The 19,520-nt window shown below is 35.9% G+C and overlaps 1 long non-coding RNA gene across 2 annotated transcripts in view; it reads left to right on the top strand.

The window, feature by feature from the left end:
• Positions 1-19,199, top strand: part of LOC146600057 (uncharacterized) — a 74,240-nt gene extending 55,041 nt beyond the window's left edge. For both annotated transcript variants that reach the window (XR_014898375.1, XR_014898374.1), the window contains one exon: positions 19,005-19,199. This is a non-coding gene — a long non-coding RNA (uncharacterized LOC146600057). The remainder of the gene's footprint in view (positions 1-19,004) is intronic.
• The last annotated feature ends 321 nt before the right edge of the window (positions 19,200-19,520 follow it).

Genomic DNA, 19,520 nt, shown 5'->3' with positions numbered 1-19,520 from the left:
TCTAACCCACACTTCTGGAGCTTATCCAGGAGGATGTTATGTAAGAAAACATCAAAAGCCTTGCTGAAGTCAAGGTACACAACTTCCACTGCTCTAGTGTTAGTATTTATGAAAGAGAACTGACCATCCTTCTGTTAAGGATTGATGTGCATGCAGCAAAAAACCATGCAAACATTTTCTGCTCTTGTCTCTGTAGTGTAGGGTTGATTGGAAGCAGTAGCCCTCCACTGAGACAGGAAAGTCATAGTCCTTAGCCTTGATGAGGCAAAAGCTGTAAAGACAGCAAAACATAATAAAGGCTTCTGCTGAAACTATTATTTCCAGAATAATTAAGGTAAGGTCTAGTTAAACTCTCCACTCAAGTAATCTTGGTGTTTAGAAGAATTAAATTGGAGGATACATAGTTGAATCTTAAAAATATTATGAGAGAGCTCTCTCAGTGATAAATGACTTTTTACTAAACTTTAGGTTTACTAAACAAGGTTAGTAAATAATGACTGTATTTGAACACTAGTGTTTAATATCAACATTAAAAGTCTGTTTTACTTTCCTTACTTGTTCCTCTGATTCTTTACCTTCCTGACCAAAATATCTCRTAGGCCTAATGCATTAGGTGTCTGGCTTGGCATTGCACAGTCTTGTCTGGAGTTGTGCAAGAAACTTGCATGAGTTTCCTTTGTGGCTGGTGTTTTATTTCAAGGCAGATATTGAGGTGAGTAGCACTTTCTAAATAACTGAGAGAATCATTCTTCCCTTTCTGCCACTCCTTACTGCTACCTATCCCTCCTGCCTTTAAAAGTCCATCATTGTTATTGCTGATAGTCGTTCAAGAGGTTTGCTTTCAGAGCCTGTCCATGTTGCTATGACTCTCATCATCAGTAGTCAGTAGTACTACTTTGAAAAATTTGTATCCTTACCCCTCTGATGCTTAAGCTTTGGTGGTGGGAGGAAGGTCAAGATCTACAAACTATGGATTATCATCAAGTGTGCTGGATATTGTCAGGCAACCAAATTATGCTGAAAATTCATTGTACTACGTTTTTACAGTATGATACTGTAGGCCTTCCAAATACTTGTATAACATCCTGACAACTAAATGACCCCAAGTACCATATTAATAGAAGCCATAATATTCTGTAAGACCCACAGACTGACAGTTCTTTAAGCTATGTCTCAGTAATTTGTTAGGAGTGAACACTTACTAACTGTCTCCAGCTAGTAATGCATTGCTTAACCCAGTTTATTTGACCTTGTGGCAGCCCCAGCGCATGCCGCTATTGCTGTGGGTTTTTGGATGGGGGAATCAAGTGCTGTTAACACTTTTCAGATTTGGAGCAATCTTGGAATTTTTCTTCTGTTTTTGTACTCATTTTATTCACAAGAATAAGTAAGAGGAATCTAATTATGAAGTATGAAAGCTTCTTCCTCTCCCTTTTACTGAGTTATTCCTACTCATGTTTAGTTTTGAGTAGAATTACCTTTTTCCTGAACTAACTAAACTCATTTTCCTCACATGAAATTTTCTCTGTCCTGACTGACAACCAAATGAGTCCTTTCTGCCCACTCTTAGGAAGCATTTACAGWGGGTTTGCACCAACCTAAGCCTAGGCTGCTGAGACTCCATGGCCCACCCTGTGCTCACAGCTATATCTCGTGCTCACCCTGGCCACCACAGGATAAGGTTCCTAAGACTGTGGTAAGCTGGTTTGAGCCACTGAGCTGGGCAGACACTTCTTATGTTTGGAGCATGATTGCAGGGCYGGTGCCAGCACAAGGGAATGGACAGGAATATGGGGCAGCTGAGAGGAGTCACAGCAGCTGCATTTCAGAGCACTTTTTACCAATGTGGAGATACCTGGAGAGGTTTTGGGTCCTTCTGAGACAAAATTTTTTTCCTTATGAGCAAGTGAGGTGCAGTTTATTRTATCTTTTGTCACTTCTAGTGTGTATATCAGAGAAGAGAAATTAACTCCTGGTTCTTTGCTCCATAGTGATTCTTTAATCCAAGTCAATTGGCCATTGGCTTGATAAATTGTGTCACTGTGTATGCAACTTAGAATCACATTAAAAGGAAGACAAAAAATTACAGATAATGCTGCCTTCTAAGAAGAAGAATGAGCTTCCTGCAGAATGAAATGATTGTTTCATGTAGACTAATTCTTTTTGGAATAAGCAATTTTTTTGTTGCCTTTCATCAGTAAATGATAGATAAACTTTCATAAACTGGTGGCAAAGATCAAATCAGTATGAAGTCATTTTCTTAGATATTTCTTCTGATAGCTGTTGTCACATATAAGCTTTTTGTTGTTTTTTATAGGCTGCCTAAAGTCATAAGCCCGGTAGTATTAATTTTGTATAAATTTATGTTCTGAGCTCTAAGGATAACTTAGTGTGTATGCTATATGTTTCAAAATGAGAATAGTTTGCTAATTCTATTCGGTATGTAAGCAGTTTCGTCAAACAGGAATAAATTCAAATCTTAAGGACTGCCATGCCAATAACAGCCACATACTCACAAGCAAATTAATCCTGTGCAAACTAGGGCAAAAAGACACCTGTTATTCAGAGAGCATGCTTTGCAGAACATACCTTTAACTGTACTTATAATGTTGGAGCAATATATTTTAAGAGAACTTTTTGCAAGTATGTTGTGTTGGACATTTTGTGCTCTACCCCTACAGCAAGACTAGAGGAAGCAGTCATGAGTCATCTACCTGAACTTGTGAGGATGGCAGTTTGTCAAGCAAGTTCAACTAAAACGTGTCAGATAACCTACTAATAAAGAATGGTGTGAATGGCATTTTTGCCTAGCCTGTCATTATTTCTGAACTTGGCTGACCGGGTGCCATTTGCAGCTCAGTGAAATCCAGGGAAGAGTTCTTTCAYGCCTGAAACAAAAACCAGGCAGACATTAAATCCGCTTTTAGAAAGTGCAGTTGATATGGGTATGTAATGAATGCCTCCTGGTTCATGGCCTTAGGAGCAGCCTCCATGAGAGAGAGGGTTGAGGCTCAGATGTGTGCCCCTAGTCATAGAATTAACTTTAGCTRTTCTCTCACTCAGTGAAGTACAGCTTTTAACACAGATTGCAAACCTATAACAAAAACAGATTTCTAACACAATAAAAATAAAACAAATAGCATGTTTTTTTCCATTATTGGTATGTTTCAAGATACATATTTCAGCATGTACTTAAAATTACATATGCTGCACATTTAAATATATTAGTATTTCTGTAAGGATGTATGTATGGCTTATGAAGGTGGGTGAAGATTTTCAATAAATAGCTGAGGGATATTTTATATTCCATAATTTAATCTTGTTTAAAAATTGCAGAATTTGGTATAGCCCCCCCATCATTTCTTTGTATGAGCATTTGTGTATGCATACATTTTTTTGTGTAATTTTCATATAAAAGCATAACCACATGATTTAAGGCTTATGAGTGTATGTTTTGGCTTTGTTTGTATGTAAGACTAAGCTGTATAATACATGTATTTAAGTATTTTCTGCATTTAGACAGGTTCAGAGAATGATCATGATAGCACAGCTTTGTAATGTGTAAGTACAAACAGAGCATTTGGTGATGACAACTGTGAAGGTACAAACATGTTTTACATTTGAAACTTATACGTAGGAAAGATAATAATAAACTTTAATTTTTCTTTTTTATTTCTATTYTTACAGATATAAATGCTTTTGTTAGTGTCCRTGTCTCATAGGTCTTTTCCCAAGGTCTGCTTTAAGCTAACTTCACTGTTCAGCTTGTGTAATTTGTGGGAAGCAATCCTCATTATAGGCTATGCTAAGTTTTATCACTTAAAAGATGAGGAGAAGTCTGGAGAAACAAGTGTGTAATTTCCCGGAGGGAAATTCACCCTGCAGGAAAGCAGATGATGTTTTTGYCACTGTTTTTGACTGTATTAGAAAGTTCTCATTCTTTCTAGAGGATCTGAAGGAACCTCTCCAGATGTGTTTGCTGAATAGGTGGGATAAATATCATTATTATCATTAACATCATTATATATAATTTATCATTRTAAGTATCATTATAAAGTCCCATTAGCATATAGTCTTTCATCTGTAGACCTCAGAACACTTCACAGTGGTGGAGATACATCATTAAGTGACTTACTCTTTATCACATGGTGAGCCAGTGGCAAATTTGGAAGGGAAACCCAGGCTGCATCATTTTCAGCTTGTTAGACCATATTGTTTCTGTCATTGTCTCAGTGTGTCCTGGTTGAATCCTCCTCCAAAAGAATRCTGCCCATTTTTTTAAGCCTGTGCTAGCCTATAGGCACTTTTGTTTTCCTCTTCTAGTGGACAAAATTAAGAGAAATTGCTATAATGGCACTGGTTAGTAGTCAGAAAATTCCTTGTGTGTTCTATAGAGTAGTGAAGAACAGAAGCTTCATGCACCTATAGCATTTGTCTACCATATTTTGTCAAGTGTAATTGCCTTACACTTGTAGTGATTTCTTCATGACAAAGAGTATAAAATGTGAATAGATTTGACATGAATGTGTCTGCAGCTAATATACCTCAGTTTTTGAGCATTAGAACATTAGAGATAGCACATGCCTCTGACAGGTGAGGCCCTAGAGCTACTGAAAAGGAATCCTTGGCAGTTGCAGGTTATTGGTTTTATGATTAATCCAGATGTGCAACAGCAACATATTGGCTTCATCTTGCTGTGACAGTGTAGCATGCCGTTAGGTATTTCTTTCTCTAAAAGCAAGTGTTTTTCCTCTCCTCCATCTTTCTTCCCCTCCTTTTCTGCCTTCAGACTCACAGAAAATGTTGAACAACTTTCAAAATATTTCTTCCTCTCTCTCCTTCCATTAGATCTGCTTCATCGTAGCCAGGAGTGAAATTTTGATTTTCTACCAGACAGGTTTTTCTCATGACTGAGATTGTACATGTGCACATTAGAAATGCCACAGTTGTAGTCCCCATCTATCAGCAGTTCTTTTGATTTGTGGCTGTGTCACTGTTTAAGGRGAGCTGAAAGCATTGAAAGTTTAGACATGCTGTGTCACAGTAATGATATGCTGCTGTAAGGAATATAATTTATATGGTACTGCATCCTGTTTATTATTAAATTACATTCCTAATGCTACAGGCATTCATTTGAATACTTCCTCATTATTGATCAAGACCCTTAGCTACGTTTTTGAYCCTGGATTTTATATTTTTTCAGCTATGTTGTCACCTTCTGCTGAGAACAGCATAGATTACTGTTACCTAAGAAGTAACATTTGCACAAAGCATGGTGATTTTATTTCATTGCTACAAGATATGCCATAAGTGCTGAATCTTACTGTTAGAAAGAATATGCTGTTTCATTTCTTCTGACTTTCCATACTTCTGCTTTTAAAATAATTTGTGGATCCTTCCATCAGCTACTACCCTACAGAATTTTTCGATCTCTGAAGAAGCTGATTTGACCAGCTATATTTGGTGATAYTGTGTGGGACAACGAATGAATTCAGTGCCAATTCAAGATTCTGTCTGTAAAGCCTCACATTGATTGGTCCCTCCTTTAGTATATTGAACAGAATTTCAATTCCTATCACAAGTGTAGGATCTGAAGTGCACTGAGTGTGAGATCTGGCTTGTTTCTTAATACATACAATTCTGTTAAAACCACAGAGTGCTGGTGGCATCCACTAAGTTTTAGTGCCAACTGTCTCCATGTAGCCATATGCATACTTACCTATTTTTATTTTTCCACTGATTTCATAACTTTCAGACTACAGAGTATTGCCTTTGTTTACAAAAGACAAAGAAGGAGGTCATTAAAATGAGAACCGTGTATTGAAAAGTATCTGTCTGTCTTTTGTTCAGRTCAGGGGAGTTTGTCTTTGTTTCTCAGTAAGGGACAGGTTAGGTCTTGAAATGCACAGTGGATCTTGTGTAGGTTTCAGTCATCTTAATAATTCTAGATTTAATTTAGATCAATGAAAAGTATTAAGGATAGAATCCACCTCCTGCTGCTGTCAGGCAATTGGCAGAATATTGCAGTATTATAGCATGATTCTCCTCCTGTCTTGGCACCTTCCACATGTGATTAGTAGAGCACTTACATGTTCTTTTGCGTATTTTTCATTAAGCAGTCTCACAAAACTGAATGAAATAAGGCCTTGCAGCTCTCTTTTCCATCCTCTCAGCACACACCTTTTGTCATTCTCCTCTTAAGCAGTGGCTTGGGAATTTGGTTTTGGTTTGCTTTGATTCCCTTTTACTGAATTGTTACTATTCTTATCAGGATTCTTAATAACAGCTGGTCATTAAGAATACTCTATACCTTGTGGGAGCAGAACACAGCTAAGACCAGACCTTCATTTCCTTGACTACCTGATATTTTTAGGAAGTCTTAACCAATTCTCAGGGGGTTCAGCATTTGACAAAAACTGCAAAAGTCTTCCTGAAAATGCTTCTTTGTTTTTTGATGGAGGAATTGGGACGATCTGCATGGCCTCTGTGCTCTAGTTCATAGTTCTAGTTCACTATCAATTTCGAAAATCATGCTTGCAGTGGCTATACAGGATTGGATAGTGATTAGCCTGGACCTCCCTGAGGGCTATGTAGGTCACTTGTCGAGCTGCCCTTAGGGTGAGATAAGCCCCTGTGGTTWCTACTGCTACTCCCTGTTGAAGGAATGATTATTTTGCACGGATGTCAATTAACGTCTGTCTTTCCATACTGCATGAGTAGCTTCTGTGTGTTACCTGAATGACACAGAAACCTTGGAACTTTTTCATGGTTTGGTATAGAAACAAATACAGAACTGCACTATTTTCTTCCCAAGCAGCACTAAAAGGAAGAGTCAGAAAAACTCTTTAAGAAACTTCTAAAACAGATACTCTTTGCTGGCAGACAGAATGTGAAGGAGAAAAAAATCTGTTGAAAAGTAACAAAATACTGTACAGAAAACTCTCTCTCCAAGAGCCCTCTCCTGGTCCCCAGATACTTTTTTTTTATCTTCTTACTCTTGCCTTCTCAAAAGCATAGGAATAGAGATTCCTTGTCATAAATTCCGGCTTACCTCTGTCAGTTTATTAATTCCCCTCAATGACTTCATGAAGTAGTTTGCACTCATTGCAATTATGAAACAAAATGAAGTTGTGGTTGGATGCAGACATGCACCAGCATTTGTCTTAGTAAGCCATTAACTACATCACTTTTTCCTTGTGAGAAAGAAAGTGAAATAATTGGACAACTCAACATAACTGAATTGGTATAAACCTGTGAATGCAAGGGACCTTATTAGTTGCAACAATAGCAGGAACTGAATGTGGTGGTTTTAGGACTATGAGAAAATAGCARTACTTCCAAACAGATCTTTTTCCCATAAGAGTCAACTGCTTTTCATAATTTTTCTTGTTCATTATTGGCATTTTAATGATATCCACTCTCTTCCAAGAGCATAGAATTAATGGGACACATCTTARGTATAACTCTGGATATCTTGTTACTGTGTTAGGCAGGATAAGAGTTTCAAGAAACATAAGAGTTTCAAGAAACAAATATAGTAGCTGCATTAGCAAGTAGAACAGTGAAGTTGAATTTTATTGTTATATTTAGTTGCAGAACAGACAGCTTAATTACATCAAGCAAATGAAGATTCTGTAGTGTCTGTTAAGTGTATCTGAAGCATCAAAATTAATGAAAGAGGCAAGCAAGGGAAATAAACTCATTATATTCCATTGCTGTTTCCTCTCTTTATTTCTGAAGTGCTGCACTGAATAAAGGAAGGCATACATATTTAAATGTAGTCCTATTAACTCAGAGGAACATTGTCCAACTATTTGACTGTGAGTGAAGCCACCCTTGTTCTGGCTCTGTTGCTTCTGTCCCATCTCAGATGAATCCTTCAGTGAGTTTAATGGAAAGTTTGATTCAGTTGAASAAGGTGCATTATACTGCCCTGTTTCTTTTTTTCTTTTTCTATTTTTTGTCAGAGGAAGARAAAGCACTTCTGATGAAGCATAGATTTGTTGGACCAGAATGCTTTATGGTAAGAGGAGAACATTATACAGAAACCTATACTATGGCCAGAACTTCTCTGTAACTGGCAGACAGCACTAATCTGAAAACAGAGGGTCTTAGACTGCAGGGTAGAGAGCATATAAGTAAATCTGATGGTGTCCGCTGTTGAAAATTATAGTTGACTGATGCTTACAGTGTCTTTAAGCAGGGCTGTGTTTACAAAAGGATAAAGGGAAGGGAAAATAGTCTTCAGATATGTAAACAATTGTTGTATAAAGGGAGGGAATCTTTTTCTTTTTTTTTTTTTTTATGTCTCCATAGGATAAGTGATGGATTTAAATAATAACAAGGAAGATCAAGATTAGGTATTAAAAAATTTGTAGTGGTAAGGACAGATAAGTGTTTGCTGTATCTGGTGACTCTRTGAAATCTCTGTCATTAAATATCTTTATGAGTAAGTTAGACAAATGCCTGCTGAGAATGTTAAAAATTATTGTTCTTATTTGAGGAAGGAGAAAAGACTAGAAGACATCTTTTATAATTTTACAATTCCATGATTTTCATTCTAATCTATAGAGTTAGGCTTTACGACAGGAATTAGTCAGCTATTAATAGTTTGAAATGTAGTGTGACAAAGAGAGCCATCAGGCTTCTGTTCATTGGCAGTTTCTGTATGATGACTGAAAAACAATTGAGAAAGCCAGGTGACAGTATACATTATACCTTGGTCACACAATACCTTGACAATTTTTTTCTGAAACAGAACTATGCRCTTTTACATGGAAATCCTGAAGGATCAGAGCTTAGCTATTATGTTTATGCTGTAACAAAAATACCTTAAAACACTTTGAAATTTTGTTAGATATTATTATTGTTTGTATTTTTCAAGTAGTTTCTGAAATATTTCCTATTCTTTCTAGATTAGTTTTAAATATAATGAAATATTTTTATAATGCTGTAGCTTAAAATGAAATATTTTTATAATACTCTGTTTTTATTTTGTGTAATGCTTTTACAGAAAGACCTTAAAAGGAAAAGCTTTCATTTCATATTTATGCTTAAGAAACTGCAGAGTAAATGATACCTGTGCATCATTTACTATTACAAAAATGACAGTACAGTCAGATTCCTGGTGGCATATACGTTGCCACCAATGTTGGCAAATTTTGTTTTGACTATTAACAATCTTTCTGATTTTGTTATTTCATTTTCATTAATAGCAAGCTGATTAAGTGAAAAATAGTGATTTTTTTTGTATTGCTATATGTAACGGTTTTTGCCTTGATGACTTATTTCTGTGAAGGCTGCTGTGTAAAAAACAAAAACATAGTCAACAGACCGAGTTTTGTTCTTTGTAAAAGACTAAACAGATTTCTGAGCACCATCTTGATTTTATCCTTAGAAATATTAAATATTGCATAGAACTATTTCTTTCTCAAATTAATCTTGGTTGAACCTTTTAGTGAAATGGAAATTTATAAGGTACTGTCTAGCTGTGAGAGTTGGAGAGGAATCTTTGCCCAATTCCACATTCACTCACTGTGGCATCAGCAGCACCTCGCTCCTGGCTGTGGCTCGGTGCCACATATCTGTATTTCCTCCAAACCCAGGTGATGATCTACCTCTTCTCCTTCCACAGTGACCCTGTAAAGCAGAACCACGTCCACCTGCTGCAACTGCATGTGCACTGTGGTCCAAGGGGCCAAGCGCTGACTTCCCATAACTTCTGTATGCCAGGCTGCACCTGCCCTTGGATGTGGTTATTGCATTGCAAAATGTACTAAGCCCGGTTAAAACACAGACAGTAAAAATGCAGCTCCAAAATTCTGTTTTTCAACCCCTTCGCTTCCAAATGCAGACTCATTCAAAAATCCTATTAAGCCCAAAAGCTTTCATTTGAGTAGTACATTTCCTGCTTTCAGAGATTAAACTTTATACAACAAGTTGAAAATGAGAGACCTCAGTATGCCAAAAAATGCCTGTAGTGGCAAGGAAAATTGATTGCCCATTTTCTGCTGTCCACAGATGTGTATTCATTCTTAATACTATGTAGTTCAGATTGAACTTCCTTGGAAGTTTTTCGCACCAAAGAAATGAGACAAAAACCACATTAAAATCTGAATGCATTCTGTACAGAGTATGCCTTCTGGCCTGTCTTGACTCATGTTTATTTTGGTTTTGCTTTATAAAAAAAGTTCAGAATTTAAAAGTTATTATCTGCCTTTTACACTGCCAGATATCCTGTTGATTATGCCAAGCTGAGGATGTTAAAAAATAAAAGAATTTGTAATTTATTATCCAGAGATTTGAAATAAATATTCCAGTCATGTTTGCATGGAAATAAGGTATTATRTATGCTCTGATCATGTGATCATCACTCTATTCTAGGCAAATGTATCATGGAGCCATCTGGTGTATGTTTCTTGCAGTTCCACTTAGAGAACGTTCACTGGTGCTGCATGAAATCCTGAAGCCATAAAAAACCCCMAAACAAACAAACAAAAAAMCCCTAGTTTTTCACATCAGTGAATATTATATAAAGCAGATAGTTCCTGTTGTTATTGTCAGACCATGCAAGAGAAAAAAGCCCACTTAATWATTTGCTTGCTTTTAGATTTTTGTAAAGGAAACAGTAGGAATCATTGCTCCAAGAATGTCTTCTGATKCCGTCCATACATAAAAATGTATCACCTTTCATCATTATTGTTATTCTCAAAGATTTGAGACCAMCTTCAGTTAGTCCTATGCATGTGGTGGCACATTCTTGCCACAGAAGGTGTATAATTTGTTATTTATCTTTAGAAGGGTGCACTTAGTGATGAGTGAGAGTGCATGTGTTTTGGGACACAGGAGAAGACAATTGCACGAGTACAGGGATTAATAAATACAGTGTGCCAGCATCAACGYCAGCAATTCTTAGTTTCTATTTGTCCCTATTTTGGATTGTAATTTGTTGTAAATTAGATTTCTGTCTTGAGGAAAAGAGAAGTGCACAAATAAAACCACTACAGGAGTCATAGGCTCACAAAATGTGTAACTTACACAAGCAGATGATCTGCACAGTAGTGAGAGAACCAGCAGTAATGTATCACTTGTATTATGTCCCTAAATCTACAGTGGGAATGAAATCAGAAAAGGCTGTGGTAAAGGCATTACAGTTGAGAAGAGGGGTAAAACAGAAAGCGAGATCTGTGTGGGGGTAATTACTTTTTTTTTTWAATGTTATTAAGGCCCTGTTTTCCATGTAAAATAATATGTTGCTTCTACTCTTGTCAGATGCAAGCTCTGGTCAATTTTGTTGCTGTAACAAAAAAAGGGATGTTTCATTGAGTCTAACGGGAGCCTAGTGCTGCCTGAGCTCRACTTTACAAAATACCTCTTGTCATTCTATATGTATCTCTTTTGCCATCTACTGAAAATACTAGAGAAGATCAGCTGATGGTAGTTTATTTTTGTATAGGTCGTGTTAGGCAAATGGGCTGATGCTCCTTGTGTGCCAAAGAATGACTGTTATGCAAAAACAGGAGGGAGGAATGGGAAGAGTATAGCAAAATACTGCAATCCTTGTTGTTTGAACACTGTATGACTAAACAGAACCATTTGKGTAAATGTCTTATGCTAAGTTGCTYTACTGGCAAGGCTACGACAGCTAACATGCAATATTTGAATTTCAGCTTTATATGTTCTCTGGTGTTTTCTGAATGATGTATGTGGTTTGTCTGAGATATAAGTTACATTACTGCAATTGAACAGGATGGAATGGCAAGTGAGGTCTCATTTCTAGTAAAGGTTGGAAGGTTGGAAATGATATACTCTTTTCCCACAGTCACTGTACATCCCTCAGTTTTCAAAGGTGAATATAGCTGGATTCAGCTCAACCTTACCTTTCAAAACTGTCTTAGGTACAGATGAAGAATAAGCAATTTGTCACCTAAAATAGTGGCTAGCATATTTACCTGGGTAAGACTGCCTGATTCTCCCCACTGACAAAAGCTGTTTCCCTCTCAGTTCCTCCACTATTGTCAGTGCTAAAGCTTTTCAGGATCTMAAATCAGGATTTAAGAAAGCAAGTAGTGATACTTACATGCTTACGACGAGACAATTTAATAAGGCCTGATTTTCAGAAGAAAATAAGATCTCTTTATCTGTCAGGCTTTTTTTCATTGTATTTAACACTGGACAGTCAAAATCAGTCCTCACTTTTGAAAATATATCTAGATATACAGAATAGCTAGAATTGTGGAAGCTAGAAATAATCAGAAGGCTCTTAGTAGTYTGGAATCTAATTCTTGGTTCAAAAAGATGTGCAGGCACTTAAGAGACAGAAAGTATGGGGCTTTAGCTCTTAATTTGCTTTTCAGGTGTGGGACTAGCATCCTTAAGTTATTTAGATGGTTCTGATGTTTTTAAGCCGCTAGAGTTGCATTTAGTTAAGCATCATAAGCGTTTATATTTTTGTTTCCTTTTTTTGAGTATTTTTACTTTTTGAAAATTTCTATGGAAATTTTCATGAATTAGAAGATACTGGAGAGCTTGTAGTAGACCAAAGAAGTAATTGTAGCAATATTTCAATAAGGATTTGCATGATTTATGTTGGCATATGTTTTTGAAGTGAGTTTGGTATTTGTGAACAGTAGTAGATTAGCGGACATACAGTATGAAGTAGCCTGTTTATCCATGAAACAGGTGCAATATGGGCAGCAGCCRTGCAAGCTTCTTCACCCTGGTTTGCCAGCATTTCTCTGTCCTGASCCAGGTCTGCCTCCAGGAGAGGAGGACATAGCCCATTTCAGATAAAGGCCATAAATGTGGGGTGTAATATTCCCTATGTTAGTGCCTTCTTACTGATTAAGTATTGTGTGTGAAGACATGGAACTCTTTATTGTCATCTCTAGCTCTCACTGCTTACTGAAAATGAGGAAACGTCTAAGTAGAGGAAACACACAGGTGAAATGTGGTTAATGAACCTTCCCAGCTTCATGCAGGCATACAAGTCTGTGAAGACCTTAATCACTTTCACAAAGGACTGAAATAAAGGAATAATACAAAGAAATCATTTTGGTATAAAGTGCTGGAAACTCAGATGGAGTAATTTTGGCTATTGCCATGTTGAACTTAATTTTGATTGCCAGTCTTCAGATGAAAAGCTAGCACCCTATTTCAAATCCACCCAGACATGACATACTTTAAAGATGGAGTATTGACATACAGTGCAGGATGGATTTTATTTTTTCTGTCTTTTTAAAGCAAATTAGTTAAAAATTAACAGGATGATTACATTTCTTATTCTCTCTGAGCTTGCAGAACAGCAACCTAGATGTGGTGCAGTTTTTCTGTAATAGTAAACTCTGTGGAGAAGAGGCGTAAGTACAGAAGAAAGGTTTGAGAAATGACTTCTAGATGCTGAGCCATGAAATGGAGAAAAGTATTTCTACTGTTTGTTTAAAAAGAGACCTTAAGTATTGCATTTGACRCTTTCATTTGCTCATAATCCTTATTCAAATTGATTTTAGGGTGGAGGAGTTTGGAAACTTAAGTGGTTTGTGCCTGAAAAAATACCAAATGAATTTCTCTTTGTATGTATTATTTCTTCCCTTTCCACTTTCCAAACTTTATTCCACTTCTTTGGAAATTGGTTTTAATCTGATGCTAAGACTCCAGATGAATTGACAATACAGCAARTGACATGCCAACCCATATGCTTTCGGCTGGGAAACGGAAAATGCTCGTGCTCCAGCATTCTTAAAGGAAGTAGGGGTCAGCACGCCCTGTTCTTTCAATAAGTAAAACAAATATGGCAGTAAGAGGTACTGGCTAAATGGACGTGAATGTTCATTTACTGTAACTTCTTGGCAGTCTAAATGACAAATTCTTCATCATGACATTTTTCACTTGTCTCAATGAAGATTTGTGTTGTTAAAAAATATCAAATCATTGCTTTCAGAGATTTGGATTGTTAAAAACCTGGTAGAAAAAGATGGGAAGGAAAAAGAAAACCAATTGAAGTGTCATTCTTGGCACAACTTAATACTGTTAGGATTTAAGGGGGTGAAGACTCTAGCATTAGAAAGCAGCTTTATTTTTGTTAAAGGTTTAGCATCCAGATGTATACAGTGTACAGCCTAGAGAAGGCCCTGTATAAGTCTCTAACCATAGAGTAGAATTTTAAAGTAAATATTTCYGGGAGTTATGGAGAAAAACTGGAGCAGATAGGATAGACTTTTAGAAATGGTGATTATGTTAGACTGTRAAAACATTCAGGCATGAAAAGCAATATTTTATTTCTTTTTCTTTCTTTTCTCTGTCCCTTAGGCTCTACTGTCAGCTTTTTGACAGTATAACTATCTCTTAATCTATTGTGATTTTCTTAATGGGGCATATTAGCAAAACAGGACATTTTGATAGAGTCGGAAAAGCACTTAATGAAGAATACATATTGAGACAGTGTGAAGTTACCCATTTATAAAAGCAGGAATGTGATCCAAACCATACATTCTGTTGCAGTCCTTTTCTACGTGTCTTAATAAAAAGATTGATGTGTTTTTGCGAGAGCTGTGAAAAGAACACATCTGTCACTTCTCAGCATCTCAAGACATGCTGATGCTAGTTCTCTTATACCCATTAACACCACGATTCCCATATGCTGAGAGACTCGGTAAGCTGAGGCATCAGAGGCACACAGCACAGTGTATTGGTCCCCCAGGCTAAATGGAAGCTTTTAGGCAGATACAAATTTGGTAACTTCATTGTATCTCTAAGCAGATGTCATTATATAAAGAATTAGAGGGTGGATTTTGTATCTTCTAGTTCTTCAATGCTTGGATTTAATTTGATTTTTTTTTTTCTGCTAAAAGTTGTGTGAACTTGCTAAAAAGAAGTGGAGGATGCGTGATGGTGTAYGGTAGATGTTTGGTGTTTAGGCTGCTTTTTCAAGTTTTTTCCAGATTCTGCTTATCAATATATAAGATTATAAGATAGCAAAACCACCAAACACAATACTAAACTTACAGTTATTTTGAAATTCAAGTGATTTTTTTTTAATTCTACTATTCAGAATCTTTTGTGTGTCAATGCATACCAAGAAATTGTGACAAAAATATTTTTACCCTGACAAATTCTTAGCTATGCTAGTGCAGGTCATATGGTCCTCCATTAGAGGGTCCTATAACACTAGTTTAAGTAAAATATGGTACAACTGCTAAATTCTGAAAATGACCAATAAAGTATAAGGTAAGTATCTGGGACACACATCATATTTTTGGCTGCAATATATAARAGCAGATGTGAAAAACCACACACAGCTTGGAAAACTGTGTAGTGAGGCGAGATGACACAGGGTGTGTAATGTCTAAATTCAAAGCAGTCACGGATGAGAAACTTTTTTCCTTTGTTTAATGYAGATACTTACTTTCTTTAGCTAAAGTTATTATTTAGCATATTTTTGAAACTGAAAGATCCATAACACATCTCCATGATAATGTCATGTTTTTATTCTCTCTGTGCATCTTATCATCTGTATTTCAACATTTATTTCCTCCCTGGGAATGCCCTTCTCATAGTTTTTCACTGTAATCTTGAATTTTGGGATATTAGCATTCTTTACATGTACAGTGATGTCTCTCATTTTGTATGATATGATTTTTTTTCCTTTGGAAATGCTAACATGATGTTATAAAATGTTCATACAATGACTTAAAATTCTGCACACCTTTTGCAAGCAAAGGACAACAGATACATAATGCAAGGTAAACTTAAACATAAACATATTTTGAATTTGTGTCTTGATTTCACTATAAAATAGATCATTGTCAAACAACTGGTAATATTCAGATTAGCTCATATCGTCTCTATGTTTCAGAGAATTATAATACTCAGGACAGATTCACTATATTGTTCTTATATTTTAACTAGATAATGATTTTAAGTAATATTAATAAAATCCTTTTTCAAGAAGTTATGTCAAAGAATGACTGTAGTATGTATATTAYAGAGAGGACTTCAGTCAAGATAAATATTTTATCCATTAAATCAGTTCAGTGAAACTTTCATCTGTAGGCTGACCTGGAGCTAATCCAAAGATTGGAAAATTACRTTTTCTTTCAGCCAGATCCAAAAACTACTGCTATCAATCATTGTCCATAAATTGAATTTTCCATCAGCCTGGATAGGTTACAGTGTTTGTAGTGGAAGATTTAATAAGGATTTTTCATTGAGGGCTCTTCAGTAAAATTGCCTGAAAAATGAGAACGCTGTTTCAAATATGTAGGATCCCTAATGTTTCATGCTACATGTACATTCCACATGGCAAAACTATAGCAGCAGAACCTCAAAGGCTCAAACCATCTAATTTGAGGGTGTAGCTTCTTTCTCCTCTGTTTCTTGAGCTAACACCTCTAAAACTTGTTTGCCTCAGWGGTATATTGTATTAATAGAGAATCTTAGTGTGGATGGAATACAGACCTGTATTACTTGATTCAGTTTCCAACATTCTTTCATTAGCATTCTTTGTATTGTTATTTTCAGCCGTGTTTCCAGTTTCAGGATATGAACAGGACAACTGTTTTCCTATTATTCTCTAAGTTGAGTATGTTTGAAGTAAATGGTTTTACCGCTCTGAAACCTCTCTATCATCTTTGCTCTTCATATGTCCTAATGACCTCCCAGACCTCTCTCATGATTTCTTTGATTCCCTATTTTTGATATGTTTAAAGAGATTTGTCTGTGTATTTACACTGTTAGCCATTGTTCAGTTTTCTTTTTGTTCTCTATTTTACATTTTTTGTTCTCTATTTTACATCTGATCTGCCAAACCACTTTGGTTCTATTTTCATGAATTTTAAAAAATCCTTCTCCTCAATGCTTCCTTATCTGTGCTATTCTAATCTTGCTTATAGGTGTTTCTTTCTCATTTAATGTAATTTCTTCAAAATCTATAGGACATAATTACATTGTCTAGCTAATCTTTTTTTTCTAGGTACTCAGAACTGTTTTATATCAGTTGAGAAAAGAGTCTGTTGTTATGTTTGACTTTATTTAGCGACTTTGCTGAGCAAACATTGTAGGAAAATTCTTCATCAAATATGGAGGCTCTTAAAAATATCATTTTGCATTGACATGAACCTTAAATATCTCATCCACCCTTTCCTTCCTCACACATAAAATATGCCAGATATACAAGCTTTAAATAATACAGATATCAAGTATATGCAGGGTTCAGATTCCACTTTTATTCAGAAAGAGTAAACACTTTTATCTGAGTGACCTGTATCTAAAGCAAATGTAGCAATGACTTGGAGCCACCCAACATTGTTTAAAGATTTAAATAGTTCATTGGTCTTGAAAGTGGTGTATTAAAACCCATTGCTCACAGCACTAAAATGTCTGTAGACTAATACTGGCAAAAAGGTTTTTTAAAATGATTATCAGACCATATTTCACAAGTTAAAAGCTGAATGAATTGGAGTGGTAAATGCTCTAAAATATTCAGGATTGCCAAACTATRTATTTTCAAGTGCAAAAAAGATGCACACATGATGATATTCTGAATTTATAAATCTTTGCATTTACTATGTAAGTCATTTAACTACTAAAATATCAACAAACAAGATCTACAGCTGCCTCATTTTAGCAGAGGTACCTGCCTTTTGTTACAAGATGTGAAAACATAACTATGATTGTTTCTAGTTCCAGTTTGCAAGTATWGTGAGTAGACCCTGAAAACTTAGCACTGCCCACACAAGCAAACTGAATGTGGTAGAGGATAATGGGTAGCGAGCATTTCTAAAGATTTGACCAATCTTGTAGACTCCCCWCTATATGGGTTTACAGGTCTAGTTTTAGATACCTGTTTTTGAAAGCTTTGGTATATGAGTGCAAGTTACAACAGCTGTTTGAGAACTTTTATCTATAATCTGGACYCCCCCCCACCATAGTTTACATGGAAAGCAAGAACATGTGGCTTCRGAATGATTTTGGTGATCACAGTTTTCATCATATTTTCTCTAGTTTCTCTACATATGTTCAAAAGAATTTAAAGCAAATAAATAAATCATATTGAAAAAGGCTTACTTTGGAAGTTAAAGACATTTCCTGTTTATTTAGTAGTTTATCAAGTAAAAGGTGAAGATCAAAATATCAAAGCACATTTAGCAAAAGTTTAGCATTAGTAATCTGTTTAGGAAATGTACTGTCAACAAATGCTGTCTTCGATACTCTTGAAATGAGTTTTTAAATCCGGGAGAAGAATCTTCTGCTGCTTTTAAATGGGGAAAATAATTCTAACTCTTCTTCATATTGTCCTCTTTTTATCTCAGCTTTGACATACAGCCATTGTTCGTCCTAAGAGCTCAGAAATGAAAAAGTTTTCTGAAGGCAACAGGCACAGTGCTGTATTGCTTTTTCCCCTGACTCTGAGTCTTAGAGRCATAACACAACCTTTCTACATTGGTGATAGAGTTATCTGACTATAAGCTGTAGATTTAGGGGTGCAAAATGCATTCATATACTTGTTGAAATATTGAGATGATTCTCTGAACTTGTAGTTTACCRTCTATATTGTATCAAATAATGTTAGAGGTGATTGTACTACATACCTGTCTCCGAGGTTAAGTAACAGTTCTCATGATGTGATTTTAGTGACAATTCTGTCTAGAGACCAGTTACAGGATTAGCACTGTTTAAGATGCTTAATCATTTGAAAAAAATAGCTAAGTACAGTACAGCATTGCTTTGAAAGCAGAGATGCTGTGTAAGCACTGTTTGAATTTATCTCTTCTTTTGCAGTGTCTTATTTCCAATTTGGGGCATAAATGCTTTAGATTTTCTCTAAGCCAAGAAGAATTAGTCTGGTTCATAAACCAAAATGCTCTTATTGCCATAGTTGATTCTTGTAATTTAGGCAGTTACCTCCTTCATTTCATTTATTTATTTAGTGGGAAATAAATTCTAGAAGAAATAAATGAATGATTACTTATGTAACTGTGCAGTATTGTTGATCTGTTTTGTTACAGCTTTCCCTTCAAGGAATACAGGACAAAGATGAGAATGGGGGATCAAACTGACCACATCGATATGGAATTGTGGGAGAGGAAACTTGACCCCTTTTCTCCTCAGAAATAAAAATCTTTTTGTATTTTTATTTGTTCTTTAATATAACTCTGTCCATGTATTTTTTTTGCATCCTGAATCAGTCAGAATTTTTAGAATAAAAGCCATTTAATGTCACTATATCAGAGAATACTTCCACCTTATTGATGAAAAAAGGTTTACAGAATTTGATGCAACAAGGTAGTTCGGTAACTTAGAAATCTCACCAATTTTTTTGAGTGGGTCTTCAGACTTGGAATCTGTATGGTTATAGTCTGTCTGAATTGGAGAATGACTGTTTTCAGTTACTCAGGATACCTCCATGCTTATATATGYCATAAATCTGTATGGCAGTAGTTTCCAAAGGTGGCAGTCGTTTTTGAACTGTGTTGTGAATCATAGAATCATAGAATTGGTAAGGTTGGAAGGGACCTCTGGAG

The sequence above is a fragment of the Rhea americana genome, unplaced genomic scaffold (assembly GCF_003343005.1).
Source record: "Rhea americana isolate MKP2758 unplaced genomic scaffold, rheAme1 scaffold_129, whole genome shotgun sequence".
NCBI lineage: Eukaryota > Metazoa > Chordata > Aves > Rheiformes > Rheidae > Rhea > Rhea americana.
Note: the sequence above shows the minus strand (reverse complement) of the source record. Positions and strands in the feature narration are given on the sequence as shown.